At 45.8% G+C, this 17,927-nt stretch overlaps 1 protein-coding gene across 2 annotated transcripts in view; it reads right to left on the bottom strand.

Annotated features, from left to right (window-relative positions):
• Positions 1-17,927, bottom strand: part of LOC138245980 (proton channel OTOP2-like) — a 255,059-nt gene that overhangs the window by 41,984 nt on the left and 195,148 nt on the right. The window lies entirely within an intron of this gene.

Genomic DNA, 17,927 nt, shown 5'->3' with positions numbered 1-17,927 from the left:
TTGAAATAAACAGTAATACAAAAAATAATATAATGTGCACTGTTAATAATTAATATAGTTTTATTAATATTTACCATTATTCCTAAACTTTGAAATACGTTTAAAATTCATGCCCCAAAAATAAAAATCATAATAGTTAAAAGCAAATAAAACCAATTTTCAATGTAAATATTTTTTTACATTAACTTTTATAACTTTTAGAAAATATGATCCCAAATACAGGAATTATTCCAATAACAAACATATTAAAAACATCATTATTCAAATTTTGTTTGATACATTTCTCATAAATAAACCTATAACATATAAATACACAAGTAAATATAAATTTATACATCATACATAATACACATTTATTATATGTTCATAATTTAATTTGACAACATTTAAAAAAACTTTAAAATAAATGTAAATATAAAAATTACAAATTGTTCAATTTATTTACAATGACCTCATAATTTTTAACATTAAAAAAAATCTTTAAAATATTAAATATAACTGTTTATTAAAAATACATTCACAAATAAATTACACTATTATAGTTAGTTTTGATACATTTGAAATGTTACCAAATTGTCTATATTTTAAATAATTATTTTTGTACTTATAATACAATATTTTTATCTAATACAATTTATATATACATTCAAAATAATCGTAAACTATTATTTTGAAAAATTATTAATGTAACACAATATTTTTAAAAAAATTGTGCGGTATTGATTTACGTACCATTAAAATAATTAACATTAACTTCAAATTAAAATAGTCTTTTTTTTTAAATCTCCCCAGCAAAAAAATATATAAAATTAAACACACTACAATAAAATTAATATAAACTAATACTTACAAACATTATTATACACAAAAATATTTTTTAAATCGATATCTTTTACGATATTGAAGACAGCACTAAAAATGATATTCTTACCTTCAATATTTTTGTCCAGGATATTTTTGACATCTCGGTATTTTTTACACAAAATTTTTGTAAAACAAGAATTTTTTATTCAATAGTTTGCCCAAAAATCCTGAGCTTTCCTTTTATAAATCATCATCAGATTGATTAGCCCATTTGTAATTTAGTCACTGAAGGTTACCCAAATCTGCAGGTCTCAGAATTTAGGGCCTCATTGCGAGTTTGGCGGTCGGACCGCCAGACCGCCATGGTGTCGGCCACCAAAAGACCGCCATGTTGGCAATCATACAGATCGCCGTGTTAGGAGTGACACAGCCAGGCCTGCCAAAAACAGACAAAACCCGACACTGCCTGGACTTGGGGGGGTGGGAAACCATCAACCTACTACTGAACCTATTACAAGTCGAAAATCGACAAGGTGGTCATGCCATGGCAGTCTTCCAATGGTGGTGCAAACTGCGGCGGTCCCTACAGTAATACACTACACCACATTGGTGAGCTTTTAAAAACACACAGCTAACACACATTCACACAAGTAACACACCTACAAATTACACTATGAAACCCACCCCTTCACACACCACAACCTTTTGCATCTACAATGGCCCACACAGAAGACAGAGCACCATTTAAAATACAGAACCATAGAATAGGCATCCCTTCATCTTTCACTGGGCACACATCCCACACCCTCAAAACACCCCCACCACACATAATAGCACATTTACAACAAAGTTTCTCCCCATCACCCCCCTCATTACACAGCCCCTAAATTTCATTACTGATATTGTTCCTTGTTTCCTACCACCATGTTACCACAGAAACATCTACCTTGCACAGATTATGAGTTAAGAGTCATGGTCGATGAAATAATTAGAGTAGAGCCACATTTGTTTGGAGCGCAAGTCCAGCAGACTACAATTGCAAGGAAAATGGAAATGTGGCAAAAATAGTCCACAGAGTGAATTCTGTAGGCAGATGACCTAAGCCACATCATGCCAAGCCAATGTTTTGACTACACTGCTGGAAAAATATGAGTTTATGGACATGCCTCCAAGTTCCAAGATACACTGACATCCTGTAGCAAGTTGGCTTTAAATGGAAATGGTCTGTTCACCAAATGTCAGCTCTAAACTGTTGATAGCAGGTGTGCCTGTCACATAAGGAAAAACGACAAAGCCAATGTGTAAATGGCCTTAAACAAATGTCACTGTAAACTGTTGGAGCTACATGTCACAATACAACCTGTCACATTCTGTTTTTCACTTCAACAGGTCTGCCTGCCACTGGCACCACTGAGATCACTCCAGAGACTGCCACTCCCACCCTTGCATGAATCCGTCAGTGAGGATTGCACCACGGGACATGTGGACACTGAGGATGGCTCAGGCCTATCTGGTTAGCCTGGTCAGATGACACCGGTCAGCCTCACCCTGCCCACATCCACTCCTCCCAGCCCTGTTGCATCAACATCGCAGACAACCAGTCGCACCCAAACCTGTGTCTCGAGGACAGTTACAACCATCTTGTGCCCCCAGTCTAGGTACAGAAGTCACAACAAGACACGCCTGACAATGAAGGACCTGGAACCAGTGGTAAGGCGCAAGCTGTGCCACGGGCCAGGCACGTAGGGGTAGGGTGTGTGGGAGGGATGCTGTGGGCCAGCAGCATGAGGCTTCTGGGGATAGTTCTGGCCAGGATGTCATCACCCAAGTCCTGGGAGCTACAAATAATCCCAAGGTGTGATTGGCCAGGGACTTACCATACTCAGGGAGATCCAGAAGCTGTAGGGGGACAACCACCAGGAAATAATGCAACAGTGGGAGGCCCACAGTGCCCACATGGGCTCCCTAACGGGGTCTGAGAGACATCAACACCATCCTGAGCAGGGACTGTCAACAACACCAGACCCCTTCCATTGACTAACTAACACCAGCCCCTTCTACATCTGTGGGTAAGTGGAAGGGAGGCCGTGCCAGGAGAAGAACCTGCCTCAGACAACCCTACCTCTGTGGCTGAAGAACTCCCTCCAAGAAGGGGACGTTCACCTAAACATCCAGGAGGTACATATGGAAAGACCACACCCACTGCCAGGAAGTGAGCGCTTATGGGTGGAACCCCTTTGTGTGCCACAGATTCACTCTGTTGACTGTTCTTCATCTACTTTCCATTTTCCATGACAGCAGGACACTGGACTTTGGACTTCAAATGTTGTGGTAGCTACTCCAATGATTACACCCACCATGACTGACCCCTTCACTGTTTGATATTTCTTTTTCACATTTTCACCCTCATGTCCTGTGCACATGTAAATAAACACATTAAATGCATATTTAATGTATGTTAGTCATTTTGATCATGTCAATCAATCAATCAATCATTAATCTGTAGAGCGCACTACTCACCCGAAAGGGTCTCACAGTGCCGTGGGGGGGCAGGGGTCAGTCCTCTATGCTTCAGTGGATAAGCCACGTCTTAAGATCCTTCCTAAACTGAAGTAACGAGGGTGACTGCCTGAGGTGAAGAGGCAAGGTGTTCCAGCTCTTTGCCGCGAGGTAGGTGAAGGATTTTCCTCCAGCTGAGGTCTTCTGTATGCGGGGTGTGGTGGTTAGTGCCTGTTGAGCAGAGAAAGAGGTTTGGCGGGGAGCAGAAGCTGATGCGGTAGTTGAGGTAGGTGGGTCCAAGTTCTGGAGAGCCTTGTATGCGTGGACGAGGAGTTTGAAGTTGATCCTTTTTTCGATGGGGAGTCAGTGGAGGTCTCTCAGGTGTCTGGTGATGTGTTCACAGCTGGGGACATCCAATATGAGTCTGGCATTGGAGTTCTGGATGTGCTGTAGTTTCTTCAAATTCTTCTGGGTGGTGCAGGTATAGAGGGTGTTGCCATATTCGAGTCTGCGTGGGTTACGTTCATGCAGTAGTCATTTGGGATTCATTTGAAGATCTTCCAGGGAGGAGTTGGAGTGTGTGGAAACAGGAAGATGTGACAGAGTTGACCTGGCGGGTCCTGGTGAGAGATGAACCCAGGAAGAAGCCGAGGTTGCATGCGTGGTTTATCAGGGTGGGGAGGGCCCCAGTGTCGCAGACCACCAGGAGTCATTCCAGGCTGATGTGGAGGGTCCCAGGATGAGGATCTCGGTCTTGTCTGAGTTGAGCTTGAGGCAGTTCCCTTTCATCCAGGTGGCGATGGCTTCCATCCCGTTGTGGAATTTCTTCTTGGCAGTTGTAGGGTTTTCGGTCCGTGAGATGATGAGCTGGGTGTAGTTGGCATAGGAGACAATGTTCAGTCCATGGCTCCTGATGATGGACATGAGCGGCACCATGTAGATGTTAAGAGTGTGAGTCTCAGGGAGGAACCCTGGGGTACTCTGCAGCTGGTCTCCGTAGGTTCCAACAGGTATGGTGGGAGTCTGACTCTCTGTGTTCTGCTTGTCAGGAAGGAGCGTATCCACTCTAGGGCCTTGCCATGGATGCCAGCTGCATGGAGTCTGGAGCACAGGGTGTGATGGGAGACCGTATTGAAGGCAGCTGATAGGTCCAGTCGGATGAGGGCTGCTGTTTGGCTGCAGTCGAGGAGTGAGCCGATGTCATCTGTGGTAGCAAGGAGGGCAGTCTCGGTGCTGTGGTTGCTCCTGAATCCTGATTGGGAGAAGTCCAGGATGTTGTTATCCTCTAAGTGTTTGTGGAGCTTTAGAGTTGATGGTCTTTTCAATGACCTTGGCTGGGAAAGGCAGCAGAGAGATGGGGGCGGTAGTTCTTGAGATCCAGAGGGTCGGTCATGGGTTTCTTCTGGAGCAGGCTGATCTCGGCTTGGTTCCAGTCCTCGGGGAAGGTAGCCATCTCCATGGAGCAGTTGCGAGTGTGACGGAGCTCGGGTGCAATAGAGGTGCTGGCTTTGTTGAAAATGTGGTGGGGACACAGTTCAGTAGGGGCTCCAGAGTGGATGCTGCTCATGATGGAGCAGGACTCGTCCGTGGTGAGGTGTTCAATATGATATTCAGGTGATGCAACTGAGTTGCTCATAAGATGGTAATGTAAGGCGGGATATGTGACAGGTAGTGTCATGCTGAGGATCAGTACAAACACCATAACACAAGTGACAGTCTCACAAAACGTTTTATTTTACACTGTGCAGCACATAGGCTGCCAAAATGTTTGGACTGTCATAGCCAAGAATGACAAAACATTATTGCTTCTGACTAGATATCTCAAAGTACTGTACCCCTGACCACAGAAGAAAGAGCTATGCCAGACCCTGTCCCGTAGAATAGGCTAAAAGATTGGTGGATTTTGTCACCAGCTTGACATACCAAAACCATGTCTACCAACTCAACATACCCTATGACACAGGCAGAGGACAGTGCAACATTTCCTACTCAGAGGTCCATCCTCTTCCAATGGTCAGCCATCCGTTGGCATGTTACACACCTATGTCAGTGTTGTGGCACAGACACTGTGGCCTGCAATGAGGTAACAAATTGACAGCTACATAGAGGTCATACAGAATCCTTGTCAACACAATGTGAAGGTAGAGGAAATGATATGTGACAATGACACATGATTATACACATGAGACCATTGGACCAACCAACTAGGGTAAACAGATCTATTGTGTAGCTCAGATATCTGCCCTCCCACTGTTCAGGCAGCCAGGGCATGGGACTCATACACCCCAAATCTGCAAACAACAGTGCCTAGATCAATCCATATCCACTTCACATGTCAGACTAGCCACCTAACAATGACACTACTCTGAAACGCGGACATGAGGAAAGCATGTTGAAGAGACCTGCAAGGAAAAAGTGATAAACAAGGACTTTAGGCTAGTAATGGCAAACATGGGACAGTAAACTCTTCTCAAGATACTGTAGTTTCTCTGACAATGCAATGTGACTGCCCCAAACAAAGGAGATACTCAAGAGAGTTACTTCTTCAAGTCTGATGTAGCAATCAAACCTTGGCTGTATGATGCATAGCATCAGATGCCTTGTCTCATGGTGACAGAGATACCGTTCTCCACAAATTCTGACCCCTACAGTACCCCATGCGGTCACAGAAATCACAATATAGCACATACTTACACTCAAGTGAAGTACTGATTGATGAGATCATCCAGCATGCCTCCACCGTCATCCTCGTCACTGTCATCCTCACTTGGCGTTTCAGGATTCTCACCCGATGGCACTGCCAGCTCCCTCTCATCAGGGATGTATGGCATGTTTCTCCTCAGGGCAATGTTGAGGAGCATGCAGCAGGCCACAATGATTTTACACACTTTTGCAGGTGAGTAGAGGAGGGCTCCAGCTGTCTTGCCTGTGTTGCAAAATCTTGCTTCAGGAGCCCAAAAGCCCACTCCACGATGCGTCATGTCCTTCCATGTGCCTCATTGAAGTGGACTTCCCCTGGCGTAGGTGGGTTCCTCACTGGTGTCAACAACCAGGGACGGTTTCGGTATGCAGCGTCCCATGTAAGGGAACGTGACCTGTTCAACCATGAGTCCAGAGCATTGTCTCATTAGCAGCAGACATAGCACACAAACACACATTACATATGTTGCATACCAAACAGCAAGGCCCTCTCTGGGCACAGTTGTGTCATCAGCTGGGGAATGGCATTGTTCCTCATGATAAAGGCATCATGGACTGAACCCAGATACCGGGCACATACTTGGGAAATGTAGAGTTCCGCCAAACAAACTACTTGGACATTGATTGAATGGAAGTTCTTCCTGTTCTGATAGTCCTGTTCATTGCCATGCAGTGAAACCAAGGCTACATGGGTAGCGTCAATGGCTCCCACAACATGCAGGATGTGTGCCCAGTCACAGAACTCTGATTTCACATGGGCAAAATCCTCACGTTTAGGAAAATGGATGTAGCTGTCCAGAGGTTTCAACATTCCTGAGAACATCCTTCAAGATCAGACTGAGCATAGGATGGGACATCCCAGCAGTTAGGTCCACTGTATTTTGGAAGGACCCTGTCGCCAGTAAGTGCAACACTGACATGACTTGTGCAATGGGCGGTATGCTGTCTGGATGATTGATAGCTGGCATCAGATCTGGCTCCAATTGACGACAGAGATTCATGATTGTCTACCGATCCAGGCGGTAGATCTGAATCATTTCAACGTTTGATCTACATGACAGAACAAGGACAAAGCATTTGATGCACATGGCTAGGTGAGGTGTCATGACAGCCATCTCCACGCAAATCTTGCCAGATGATGTAGAGAATGTGTGGTCACATATGGTTGCATGGAAGCAGGAGTGAATGCACGTTGTATTGGTCAGTTGCTCGCTATTTTAGGCCTTACTGTGTTTGCACATTGATCTCTGGCCACATCTGGCCTTATCGGACTGTTGTTCTGAAGCCAGGTAATGACTCACTATGCCCCTCAGCTCTGCACATAAACACCCATTGGTATTTGGCTTGGGCTACTTAATGTTCTGTAATGCATGCTATTTTTTGGACATGGTGTATTGTATAGGTCTATCTGTTCAGCCTGCAGAGAATGGGCATTGTCAATTGTTACTCACTGCAAAACTTGAAATCGGGGCTAATATAGATTCCCTTTTGCACTGCAAGTGTGACACTGTGCCCACGCCATGTATCCTTGGACAGCATGTGATGCTGTCAAATCATGCCTCACTACCAATATGCAGCTTTAGAGCCAATGTCCACTGATTGCTATGGAATTTGCTTTGGGGCATGGTGTAGCTCTGTGACTGATGTGCTCATATCAACTCTGACAGTGTGTGTCACATATCCTTGACAAGTCCCTTTATCCTACAGCCCTGTTGTCTCTTTCGTCCAGCTTTGATGTGTCCTGATGTTTCTGATGCTCCTTGCATTTTGGACATTATAGAACTGCTAATTGTGTGTTGTTCACTGATATGCCATGATATTGGACTCTGTGGTTTAGCAGCTGGCCTGTATCAGCACATATCCACACATGGGCAGGCTTGTCAATTTGTGTGCTCTACATGCCACTCCCTTCAATGTGGTCCAAGCACAATGAGTCTGTCTGTCGGCTGGCTGTAACCTGTAAGGACTGTATGCAGTAGGTGACAATCCGAGGTAGTGGATGTTTCTGTGCCTTGTTAGCTGTGTGGTGTACCTGTGACTTGCTACTTTCTTTGATGTGTTCCAGGTCAATATCATGTGGTTAGCTCATGTCCCACAAAAGACACTGTTTTCCTACATGGTCAGTGCAGGGCCTGATCTGGGGGTAGTGTAGGGCACCCTACTGAGGGGTGTTTGCAGTCATATGCCTGGGTCGAAAGACTGCTATGTGCCACAGGTGAACAGGATGGTCAAGACAGGATGTTATTAGCATGGTGCACTGACAGGTATGTGACTCAGCCATTTTGTGCGGGACTTGTGGACATAAGATCTTGACTTGTCGTTTGCATCCATGCAGGTCAACGCCCATCAGAAGAAGAGGATCTGGCGAGCCATTGCCAAGAAGTTACGGACCCTGGGGGTCCATAGACAGCGGAGCACCCAGTGTCGGTAGAGATTGGAGGACCCGAGAGGCTGGGCCCGGAAGACCGCAGAGGCCGAGCTGGGGCGGGGTGCCCATCAGGCCATGACCCCCCTAATGGCCCGCATTTATGCAGTGGCCTATCAGGCCTTGGATGGCATTTGAGGGGAGCACAGCAGCCAAAAGGGGGTGAGTACAATGCAATCACATTACTGACCCTTTACCAGGTGATTGAGTGAGGGACAGAATGCTCCCCCTGAAAATGTGGGACGTGTCATGTGTCACAGATCATCTGTGATCATGTTGGTGTAGACGGGCTATGTGGTTCCAACTGGTGTGCTCATCCTTTTGGGTCTGGGACTGAACTGTGGGGACCCCTCAGTCCATTGCACAGCAGGGAGCACATATGACTGTGTTTAGTATTCAATTATTCTGCTTTAACTACCCTATTGCGTGCTAGTTTCCACCAACAGATCACTCCTTCCAAATGTCACAGTACAAAGGTGGGTAGGATGTGGGTCACTGTCTTCTGCCATGTATCTGGGGATATGTCTAGGTTGAATTCTTTAGGCCAGGGGCAAGTTTTCTCCATTGTATGTTGGTACTGATGTTCAATGTGGTCTGTGAGGCATGGGTGTTCATCATACATGTGACATGACTTACATGGCAAAATCTTGACAGCTGTAGCAAGGTACTTTCCCTTGGGAATTAGGGAATGTGGTTTGCCATGGATAATGTCTCATAAGTGTGGCCAACATACCTTTTGCATACATGTGTGCAAGTGCTTCATTTCCACTAGGATACATATGTATGCATTAGATGTAAGTTTGTGCTAGCCATGCAGATGGCGTGGTGTCTGAAATCTATCACATATATGTCCATGCGGTCCTGTTGTTGGTATGATACTTCTGCAATGGTTGTCCATTCACTGTGATGTCCCAGACAGGACTGTGTCACCATCACATGTAGTCAGACAGATACATTCATGCCTCATGGTGTGTACTTTGTCATGTGTAACTGCATTAACTATGATGAACAAGACAGATAGGGCCAGGGTGTTGATCCACTTCATGATATATTGTAACCTTGATGGGGTATGTTGTTGTAGGTGCACAACACCTGTGTGTTGCTTGGAAAATGTGCCACGACTGTTGTGATACATCAGGGAACGACTGCAGTGATGTTTGCATTACTTGTGTTTGGGGTCAGGGATTCTCCCACAGGCAGATGTCATGCTTGTCATGTCTGATATGTGGGTAGTGATGCTGGTTCTCATTGTACAACAATTTGGTGTCCGCCTGTTAGTGATTGCAAGGTCTGTCTCTGTCCTTTCTGCACGGTACAGTTGTCAACTACAAACACACTCAGAAGGTGACATGGAAATGGGTGTGAGACATTGGTGGGGGCTATCCTGGGCCTTACAGGGCCATTCTTGTGTCTAATCTGGAGACATTTCTCCATGATGTTTTGGACCTGACTTCATTGTTGTCCCTTGCATGACCACATGCGGGGCACGTCTGCATGACCTTGCTACTACCTTCTTGACTCAATTAGGGCAGGTGTTACTTGTAGAGCTGTAATTTGTTGGGATGTGTCCATAGTGACATGGATGTTTCCAGGTCACCTAATGAAGGAATAGCATGTAGGTACCCATGTTGTCTGCCTTTTCCCTAGCAACATCTGTTTTTGTTCATACATGATATAAGTGCAAGGTAGATGTGTGCATAGGACTATGGGGGTCATTCTGACCCCGGCGGTCTCAGACCGCCGGGGCCAGGGTCGGCGGGAGCACCGCCGACAGACCGGCGGTGCCCCGCAGGGCATTCTGACCACGGCGCTTTGGCCGCGGTCAGTGCAGGAAAACCGGCGGTCTCCCGCCGGTTTTCCGCTGCCCGTCAGAATCCTCCAAGGCGGCGCAGCATGCTGCGCCGCCTTGGGGATTCTGACACCCCCTACCGCCATCCTGTTCCTGGCGGTTCGCCCGCCAGGAACAGGATGGCGGTAGGGGGTGTCGCGGGGCCCCTGGGGGCCCCTGCAGTGCCCATGCCAATGGCATGGGCACTGCAGGGGCCCCCGTAAGAGGGCCCCGCTTGTATTTCACTGTCTGCATAGCAGACAGTGAAATACGCGACGGGTGCAGTAGCACCCGTCGCACCTTCCCACTCCGCCGGCTCGATTACGAGCCGGCTTCATGGTGGGAAGGTCGTTTTCCCCTGGGCTGGCGGGCGGCCTTTTGAAGGCCGCCCGCCAGCCCAGGGGAAAACTCAAAATACCCGCCGCGGTCTTCCGACCGCGGTACGGTATTTTGGCGGCTCCCGCCGGGCGCGCGGTGACCGCGCCCGGCGGGAGTCAGAATGACCCCCTATGTCTATGTAATTGGTAGGCTACTTTACAATGGGATCCAATTCCTGGCTACTGGTTCAGTGTGTTGCGCTGCATGTGGCACAGGTTTAGGGTGGAGTAGTCACCTAGTTGTGGTATGGTTAGTGTGACAGCTAGACTTCTTCCCTGCTATTGTAGTCATCTGTGACCAATCTTTGCTCATGTGTTACCTTTGTAATACAAGGTGGCATGCATGGTTTTGTGTTGGCACATGATAGTGACACTTTGCTGTTGATTCATGCGGGGCCACTTGACATGATGGTATGTTTTGTCTCTCAGAGTTGTGATTGATATGTTATCAAGTACATATTATGACCTAACTTCACTTTCTTTTGGCAGCATCAGCACTGGCAGGCAAATGAGACAGGACTGTGGCGAGTGGGGAAGCCCCTGGCCACAGGACCTCTGGTCATGACACCTCCAACACAAAGGGACCCAGTGGCTTAAAGGGCGAGGGGAGTGCCACGGGGTAGACAGAACACTCATCAATATCATAGACTCCTCCTCCAATGGCCACTCCCTAGTGGTGGCGAACACATCGGGGACTACCCCAGTACCATCTCTGTCCGCCACACCCCGTTCTATCAGCGCCCTCCCTGTTGCTCCCCACTCAGTTGGCCATACCCACTCAACCAAGAGTGTGGGTGTCTCCTTTGCGGCAGGCATCTCTGCCCCAGCCCGTTACCCCTGCTGCCCTCAGTGAGGAGGCTATTGACCTCCTGAGGTCAATCTCTGTGGGTCATTCCACCATCATGAATGCAAACCAGGGACTGGCGACACAACTCCAGCAGTGAATGCGTTCCTGGAGGGCATTCATGGTGCAATGGCTGACTTACAGAGCTCAATTCAGGCTCTGGCCTCCACACTGATGGCAGCCAGTCACCCCTTGCCAACTGTTCCCTCTTCACCTTCCTCTTCCCAGTCCAAAACATTTCCATTTTGACCTTGACCTTACCCCTGTTCATCCCACCCCCGTGACACCCCCAAAAGGACCGTTACCCTCCCAAAGGCCATCCCTTCCACCTCCATGGCCTCCCATGCCCCACCTGCAAGCACCCATGCCCCTCCCCTCACCAAGAAGAAGCCTACCCCTCCCAAGATTGTTCCCCCAAACCAAAATCCGAACCCACCCCTGCCAAGCCAAACCAAACCAAACCCCTATCCCCCGTCACCCCCAGATAATACCTGAGGTGCCTGCCGGCCTTGATGCCCCTACCTGTGAAGGTTACATGGTAGTCAGGAGTTGAGTTGGGGCTCAATATTGCACTTTTTGGGGTATAGACTTTAGACTGGCCTATGGCCTTGGAAAAAACTCTTTTAATGGACTTATTTATTATCAAAGTCAACCAGTTGTTGTTTTTTGGATATGCCTTTGTCCTGCATTTCCTTCCCTAAATTTCTGTTGTTCCAGGCTTACATTAGTTGTGCGCCTGTAATTGTGTGTGTTTGTGCTGCTTGCTGCTCCATTTTGATTTTTTACAGTTTGTGTGCAGTGCTGTTGTCCCCCAAGGTTAGGGTGTGTGTGATTGGTAGGTGTATGTAGCTGAAATGTAGATTTCATGGCATTGTGTTGTGTTTGTAATGGTATGTGTTTCTTTTTGTGATATGCGGTGTGGGCATGTATGGTGTATGACTTGACCCCTGATATGGCTATTGTCTAGATGTGGTGTGTATTCTTGAGTTTTGTCAGTGCAGAAATGGAGTGTGTTGAGATGTGGTAGTTTGCTTTGCATTTGTGTGAACATGTGTCCATTTAGGTGCGTATGTGTCTCTGAGCTGATTGGTGTAGGGGTATGTTCCATGGGGTCCCATGCTTGATATACCACCAGATTCAAGCTAGCCTGGCTGATGAAGGGTGATGCCTTGAAACCGGTCCCAGGATGCTTGTTTCTGGTTGAGGGAGGGCCTGGCCGTTCAGGCTGGACTGTTCCCATGGGGAGCAAGGTCAAGACTGATTTGCATATGGCAAACTGGAACGGCATGACAAGCAAAAATACTGATGGATTAAACCCAGATCTGTGACTGGGGGTGAATGTTCGATTTGCTCTGCATTCCATCCATCCTATGTTGTTTTTGCATATTTAGGAAAATATGGCACTCTCCTGTTCTCTCCTTCTCATGGAGGGCAGCTCAGCATTTGTGGCTGCTGCATAACTAACTGGTAAATCTGTCCCTCTATCTCCTGTGCAGTGGGCATGCAGATGCTGCCCATGACCTCATCACTGTGGTCTGGAGCTGATCTCTGAGGTCACTGCTCCCTATGAGGCCAGTAGTACTGAATAAGAGCGGACTGGAATGTGACCCCACCAGTTCAGACATTGGCTTTCACTGATATTCCGAGGAGGGTCAGCTCTACACTGCAGTGCGTGCTGTAAGTGCTTCACAAGCAGCCATCACTCATGAAATTCTCAAAAAGGACAGCCTAGGCAGTATGCACTTAAGTAACACAACTGACTTCAGTGCAGTTCTACTAATCCTGTTGGAGTGCCAGCAAATACAGAAAGAGCAGCAGCAATTATGGCAAAGCTGCTGGGCCCCTTGCACTGACTGCCTGTTTAGGTGTAAGAGCATGTGAGGCAGCAGAGCCTTAAAGTCTCTGCAAATGCCAATGCATTGGGTCAGAGGACAGTACAGAGTCAGACACCACCGACAACTATTTTAGCCACAGAAATTTGTTCACACGCTTTCAGCTGAACACAGCTGATTTGTGTGATATATCTGGGATAATGCGGCGATACATGGATTTTCTTAAAATGCTTCAGTCTAACCTAAGATGTGTGGCTCTTTGCAGGGCTGTCATGGTGACGGAGAGGCCAGAGTTGAGGATGATTCTAAGTGAATTTGCAGTGTCTGTCAACTGTTGCTGCAGCATCTACATTCAGGTGGAATAGCCAGCCTTGTATCATGTTTTTTTTGGTGCTGTTGATGAGCAGTAGGAATGTTTGATGGGTTAGGTTTTAAGAGAGAGTTGACATCCCATTCTGGATAAGATGTGTGTGGATTTTTAGGAGATTTTGAGGAAGTGTTGTGCATTGTCAGATTACTGGTGGAAGTTGGTGCAATCTTCAAGGTGTAAGGATGCAAGGAGTCGTTTGTAGAGATTATACATAACAGGGGAGAGGATGGATCACTGAGGTTCTTCACAAGAATCAGGAGACTGGTAGTTTCTGTCAAATTCCCATTTGGACCAACTGATGTCTTTCATGAGAGTTCTTTGGATGGGTGATGGGGCAGACATAAAGACAGAGAGGCCAGAAAGTACAAAATAGTTTTGGTGAGGAGCAGGCACATAAATATTGCATACACTAATCATTAAAGATAAAAAATACAAAAATAGGATTACTAATGATCAAATGGCCGATTTAAATATTAATTTAGGATGCAATATTGGAGTGCATTCTTGTTTATTTTCAAACTTTAGAATGGTTCAAGCTGATGTGGCTGGAAGAAGTTTGGAAAATGTATTTGAACCATTCAAAGTTTAAAAATAAACACTACTAATCTCAAGATAATCCATATTGCATCCCAAAGTATTTTTAGGTTATTGACACGTTTATTGTAGTTGATGGTTATTGCATTTAATATTTTGTGTGTGCTCCTCACTCACCATGTACTAATTAGTAACTTATGGTAACTCTGATTAGTTTTGACTGTCAGGACTGGGTTGGGAGCAGCAGAGCAGGTCCATTGTTCCTAGGACAATCATTCTTTATATGAAGTCTCAGAATCACTTAGATCAGTGGTTCTCAACCTTTTGAGTTCTGTGGCCCCCACTTTATCATTACTAGAACCCAGGGACCCTCACTGAATCATTATTGGAATCTGGGGACCCCCACTGAGTCATTACTGGAAGCCGGGGACCCGAGCTTAAACATTGTCGATGATTTGAACCAAAACACAACACACATAAAAAATACAGAAACAAGCATTCATCAAAGCAATACACAAAGATAACACAGGGCCTCTTTAAGAGTTTGGCGGTACAACTGCGGGACCGGCAAACTCACAGGGAGGACCCCGCCGCCATGGCGGTGGTGTACCCCCTGCCCTATTACAATGTTCCCGCCGGAGTGCCCGGCTGAAACATTGCAATAGAGTGTGCTCGCTGGTCAGACCGGCAGTAACAGTGCTATCTCGTAGCACAGAGGGGGCCGACCAGCACCCTCAGAATGGCCACTGCCAGCAAAGCAGACAGTGAACGTTCTGATGGTGCTGGGCAGTGGCCTCGCTGTAGCCCCCAGCACACCCTCACCACCAGCCTTTCCATGCAGGTCACACCACCATGGGAAGGCTGGCAGTCAGGGGAGTTGTAATCAGCCAGACAGCACTGAGTTCAGCCCTGCCCTAGCTGAGTACAACTCTGACCGCTGTCATGCCGTCAGGAACCATGTTCCCAGCGGGTATGGCAGTCCCCTGGTGGGTCCGCCTGTCAGGCTTGTAATTGGGCAGTCAGACCGCCTGGAGTGCTGCGATTCGACCGTCAACGTCAGTGGGGCGGTCCTCAGACCACCACGCTCGTAATGAGGTACTTAATTTGCATAGAAATATACATTTTAAAAAGAACAACAATAGGAAGGTTGGAGCTTTTCTGAATTATTTTGAAGCCACACATCATTCATACTATTTTCTGTTTGATGCACCTGCACTGCTCCCATGAATCAATCTGAGGATACTAATTTAATTTTTAGCCCCCGATTGCAAATTAATTGACATTTGACAGTATGTTTTAAAAAATTTAATTGAACATTTATCCACTTTATTTAAATACACTTTATTAATTTGTTAAAGTTATTCAATTTTATCCCCAGACGAGGATTCCCGGACCCCCAGGGGTCTGCTAGCGCAGGTGTTTTGATAAAAAATATGAATGAGTGTTCTTGTACTATGAGTAATGGATTTGTGTAGGAAATGTAATAACGTAGAAAAAATAATGCACGCATTTGAAAATATGATCACAATGAGTGGCCGTCAATGTTCATGAAGTATACTTATTAATGGTTTATTAATATGAAATGTTGAGTATATGTTAGACTAATGTAGTAATATGTCACATTAAGGGTTATGCATTATGTATTAGCTTTATTATTTGCATGCCTTAACTTAGCGGAGGTCTTAGCCTAGTTGCCCGGCCTCATGTCAAGCTGTATTTCTTAACATTTAATAAAATGGCTGTCTTAGATAATTAAACTGTGATTTTCCATTGTGCTGTCTAAATGTGCTTGTAGCTAATAGTCTTTCTCATGAGAACCAATTGCTAGAAGATGCTGTTCTTGCTAAAATGTAACATTATGAGTGTAATGTGTGTAAGACTGACTTTCTCAGGAGAAGAACAATGGAGACACTGACTGGAGTATAAGCTGCAACAATATTGTTACCTGACAAGCCGGATGATGATTAGGACATTGCAAGAGAAGCCAATCAGCAACATGTGAACGGAGTAGTGGTAGAATTCATAGATTTGAAGTTTTATTTTTATTGGACAAAGTATGAACATGTGATCGCTTGACAAATAGGGACTTGGGAAATAGTTTTAGTGAATCTAACTTAGCCGGACTGCACCAAGGGAAGATAGACATTTGCTCAATTTCTTGGTGGCCGGAAAGTCAATATTTCCTGTGCTTCTTGATGAGAGACATGCTTAACTTTACTGCTTAAAGGTTTTTTCCTATTCTGAACTTTGATGCTGATTCCTGATGCCTTGCTGAACAGACTGATGCCCTGATGACAAAGACTATCTTGACTTGCTGATCCAATGTGTTTGTTATGACTATTTGCTTTTTCTTTCTAGGTACCAACCACACTGTCTGATAAAACATTAGTTAGACGTTTTCCAAATTTGTATTTGCTAAATTGTTTTGCATGAATCCCAGCATGCTGATGCTAATCTGGAGTTAGTTAAGGATTCTCACCAATGAAAGTCTGCTACAGGGAATAATGTTTGATGTTTTTTTCTTTGCTGAATCTAAATGTATGTGATATCGTTTGCACGATTATTCTTATTATTAATTTGCACTGCAACCTTAGAATGTGTAGTAGTTCAAGCTTTGATTAGATTGCGTTTCGTTCGCAGGTTTGGACAGCCAGTGTTGCTTCTGTATGTGTATGATTTGATTTTGAGATTCTTTTACGTGACATTAGCATTGTTAATATAGGGAAATAAACATTCTAACTTTTACCAAAGATGTGGTTATTCATGACTGAAAAGTCATGGTGTGTGACAATTACAACTCCATTGATTATTAGTGTCATTGATTATCATTAATTATTGATGTCATTGACTGATTATTGATTACTGATCTGCATGTACTGGAGTTATGTGGGAACATCTTAATTGCGTGTCAAAAGCTTCATCGACCTATTCGTGTCGCCTTGTAAGTTTACTTACTAAGGTCAGACGCGCCAACAGGTCTCCAAACCGCAAGTTCGGAACCACTGACTTAGATCAAAAAAATGGTAGAAACTATGAGCCGAAAACATATTTCTAGTAAGCAACACAGCTAAACCCGTATTTATTCCTTGAAGGCCTTTTTGCATAATTTCATACTTTTCTTACAGGGTTCTTGTTGCACTGGGCTTGAGCCTATCTTGCTCAGTGTATTTAATATCCATTTTTAGAAGAAGTATTTCATAACCCTTCCTAACTCAATACAATGGGACGTCTAGAACTGGTATCCTGCTACTGTCTGCAACACATAATGCCCCATTATGAGTTTGGCGGATGGAAAACTAAGTCCGCCAAACTCCCAACAGAGTGTCTGCTGCCTATGCGGCGACCTCCCCGCCGGAGCTATGATGGGTTTCCTGCTAGGTCAGTGGGCTCAACCCAAAGTTTCCGCACGGCAGCCTAGCGGGAAACAGGCTACAGCATTGTCTGCGGCTCGTAATCATGCCGGCGGCAATACTGTCACCTGCAGGGTGCACCAGCACAATCACAATGTTCACTGTCTGCAAAGCAGATGGTGCTGGCCAGCGGGGCCCCTGCACTGCCCACGCCATGAAACCACTGGCAGAAAACAAGGTTGTAATCCTCAGGGCAGCGCTGCTTATGGCAGTGCCCTGGCGGATTAGGGTCTCTGCCACCGTCACATCGCTGGGATCCAACATCCTGGTGGAGCTGGCAGTTCCCTGGCGGTCCGACCACCAG

The sequence above is a fragment of the Pleurodeles waltl genome, chromosome 7 (genome assembly GCF_031143425.1).
Source record: "Pleurodeles waltl isolate 20211129_DDA chromosome 7, aPleWal1.hap1.20221129, whole genome shotgun sequence".
Taxonomy (NCBI): Eukaryota; Metazoa; Chordata; class Amphibia; order Caudata; family Salamandridae; genus Pleurodeles; species Pleurodeles waltl.
The sequence above is the reverse complement of the archived record's forward strand: the minus strand, read 5'-3'. Positions and strand labels throughout refer to the sequence as shown.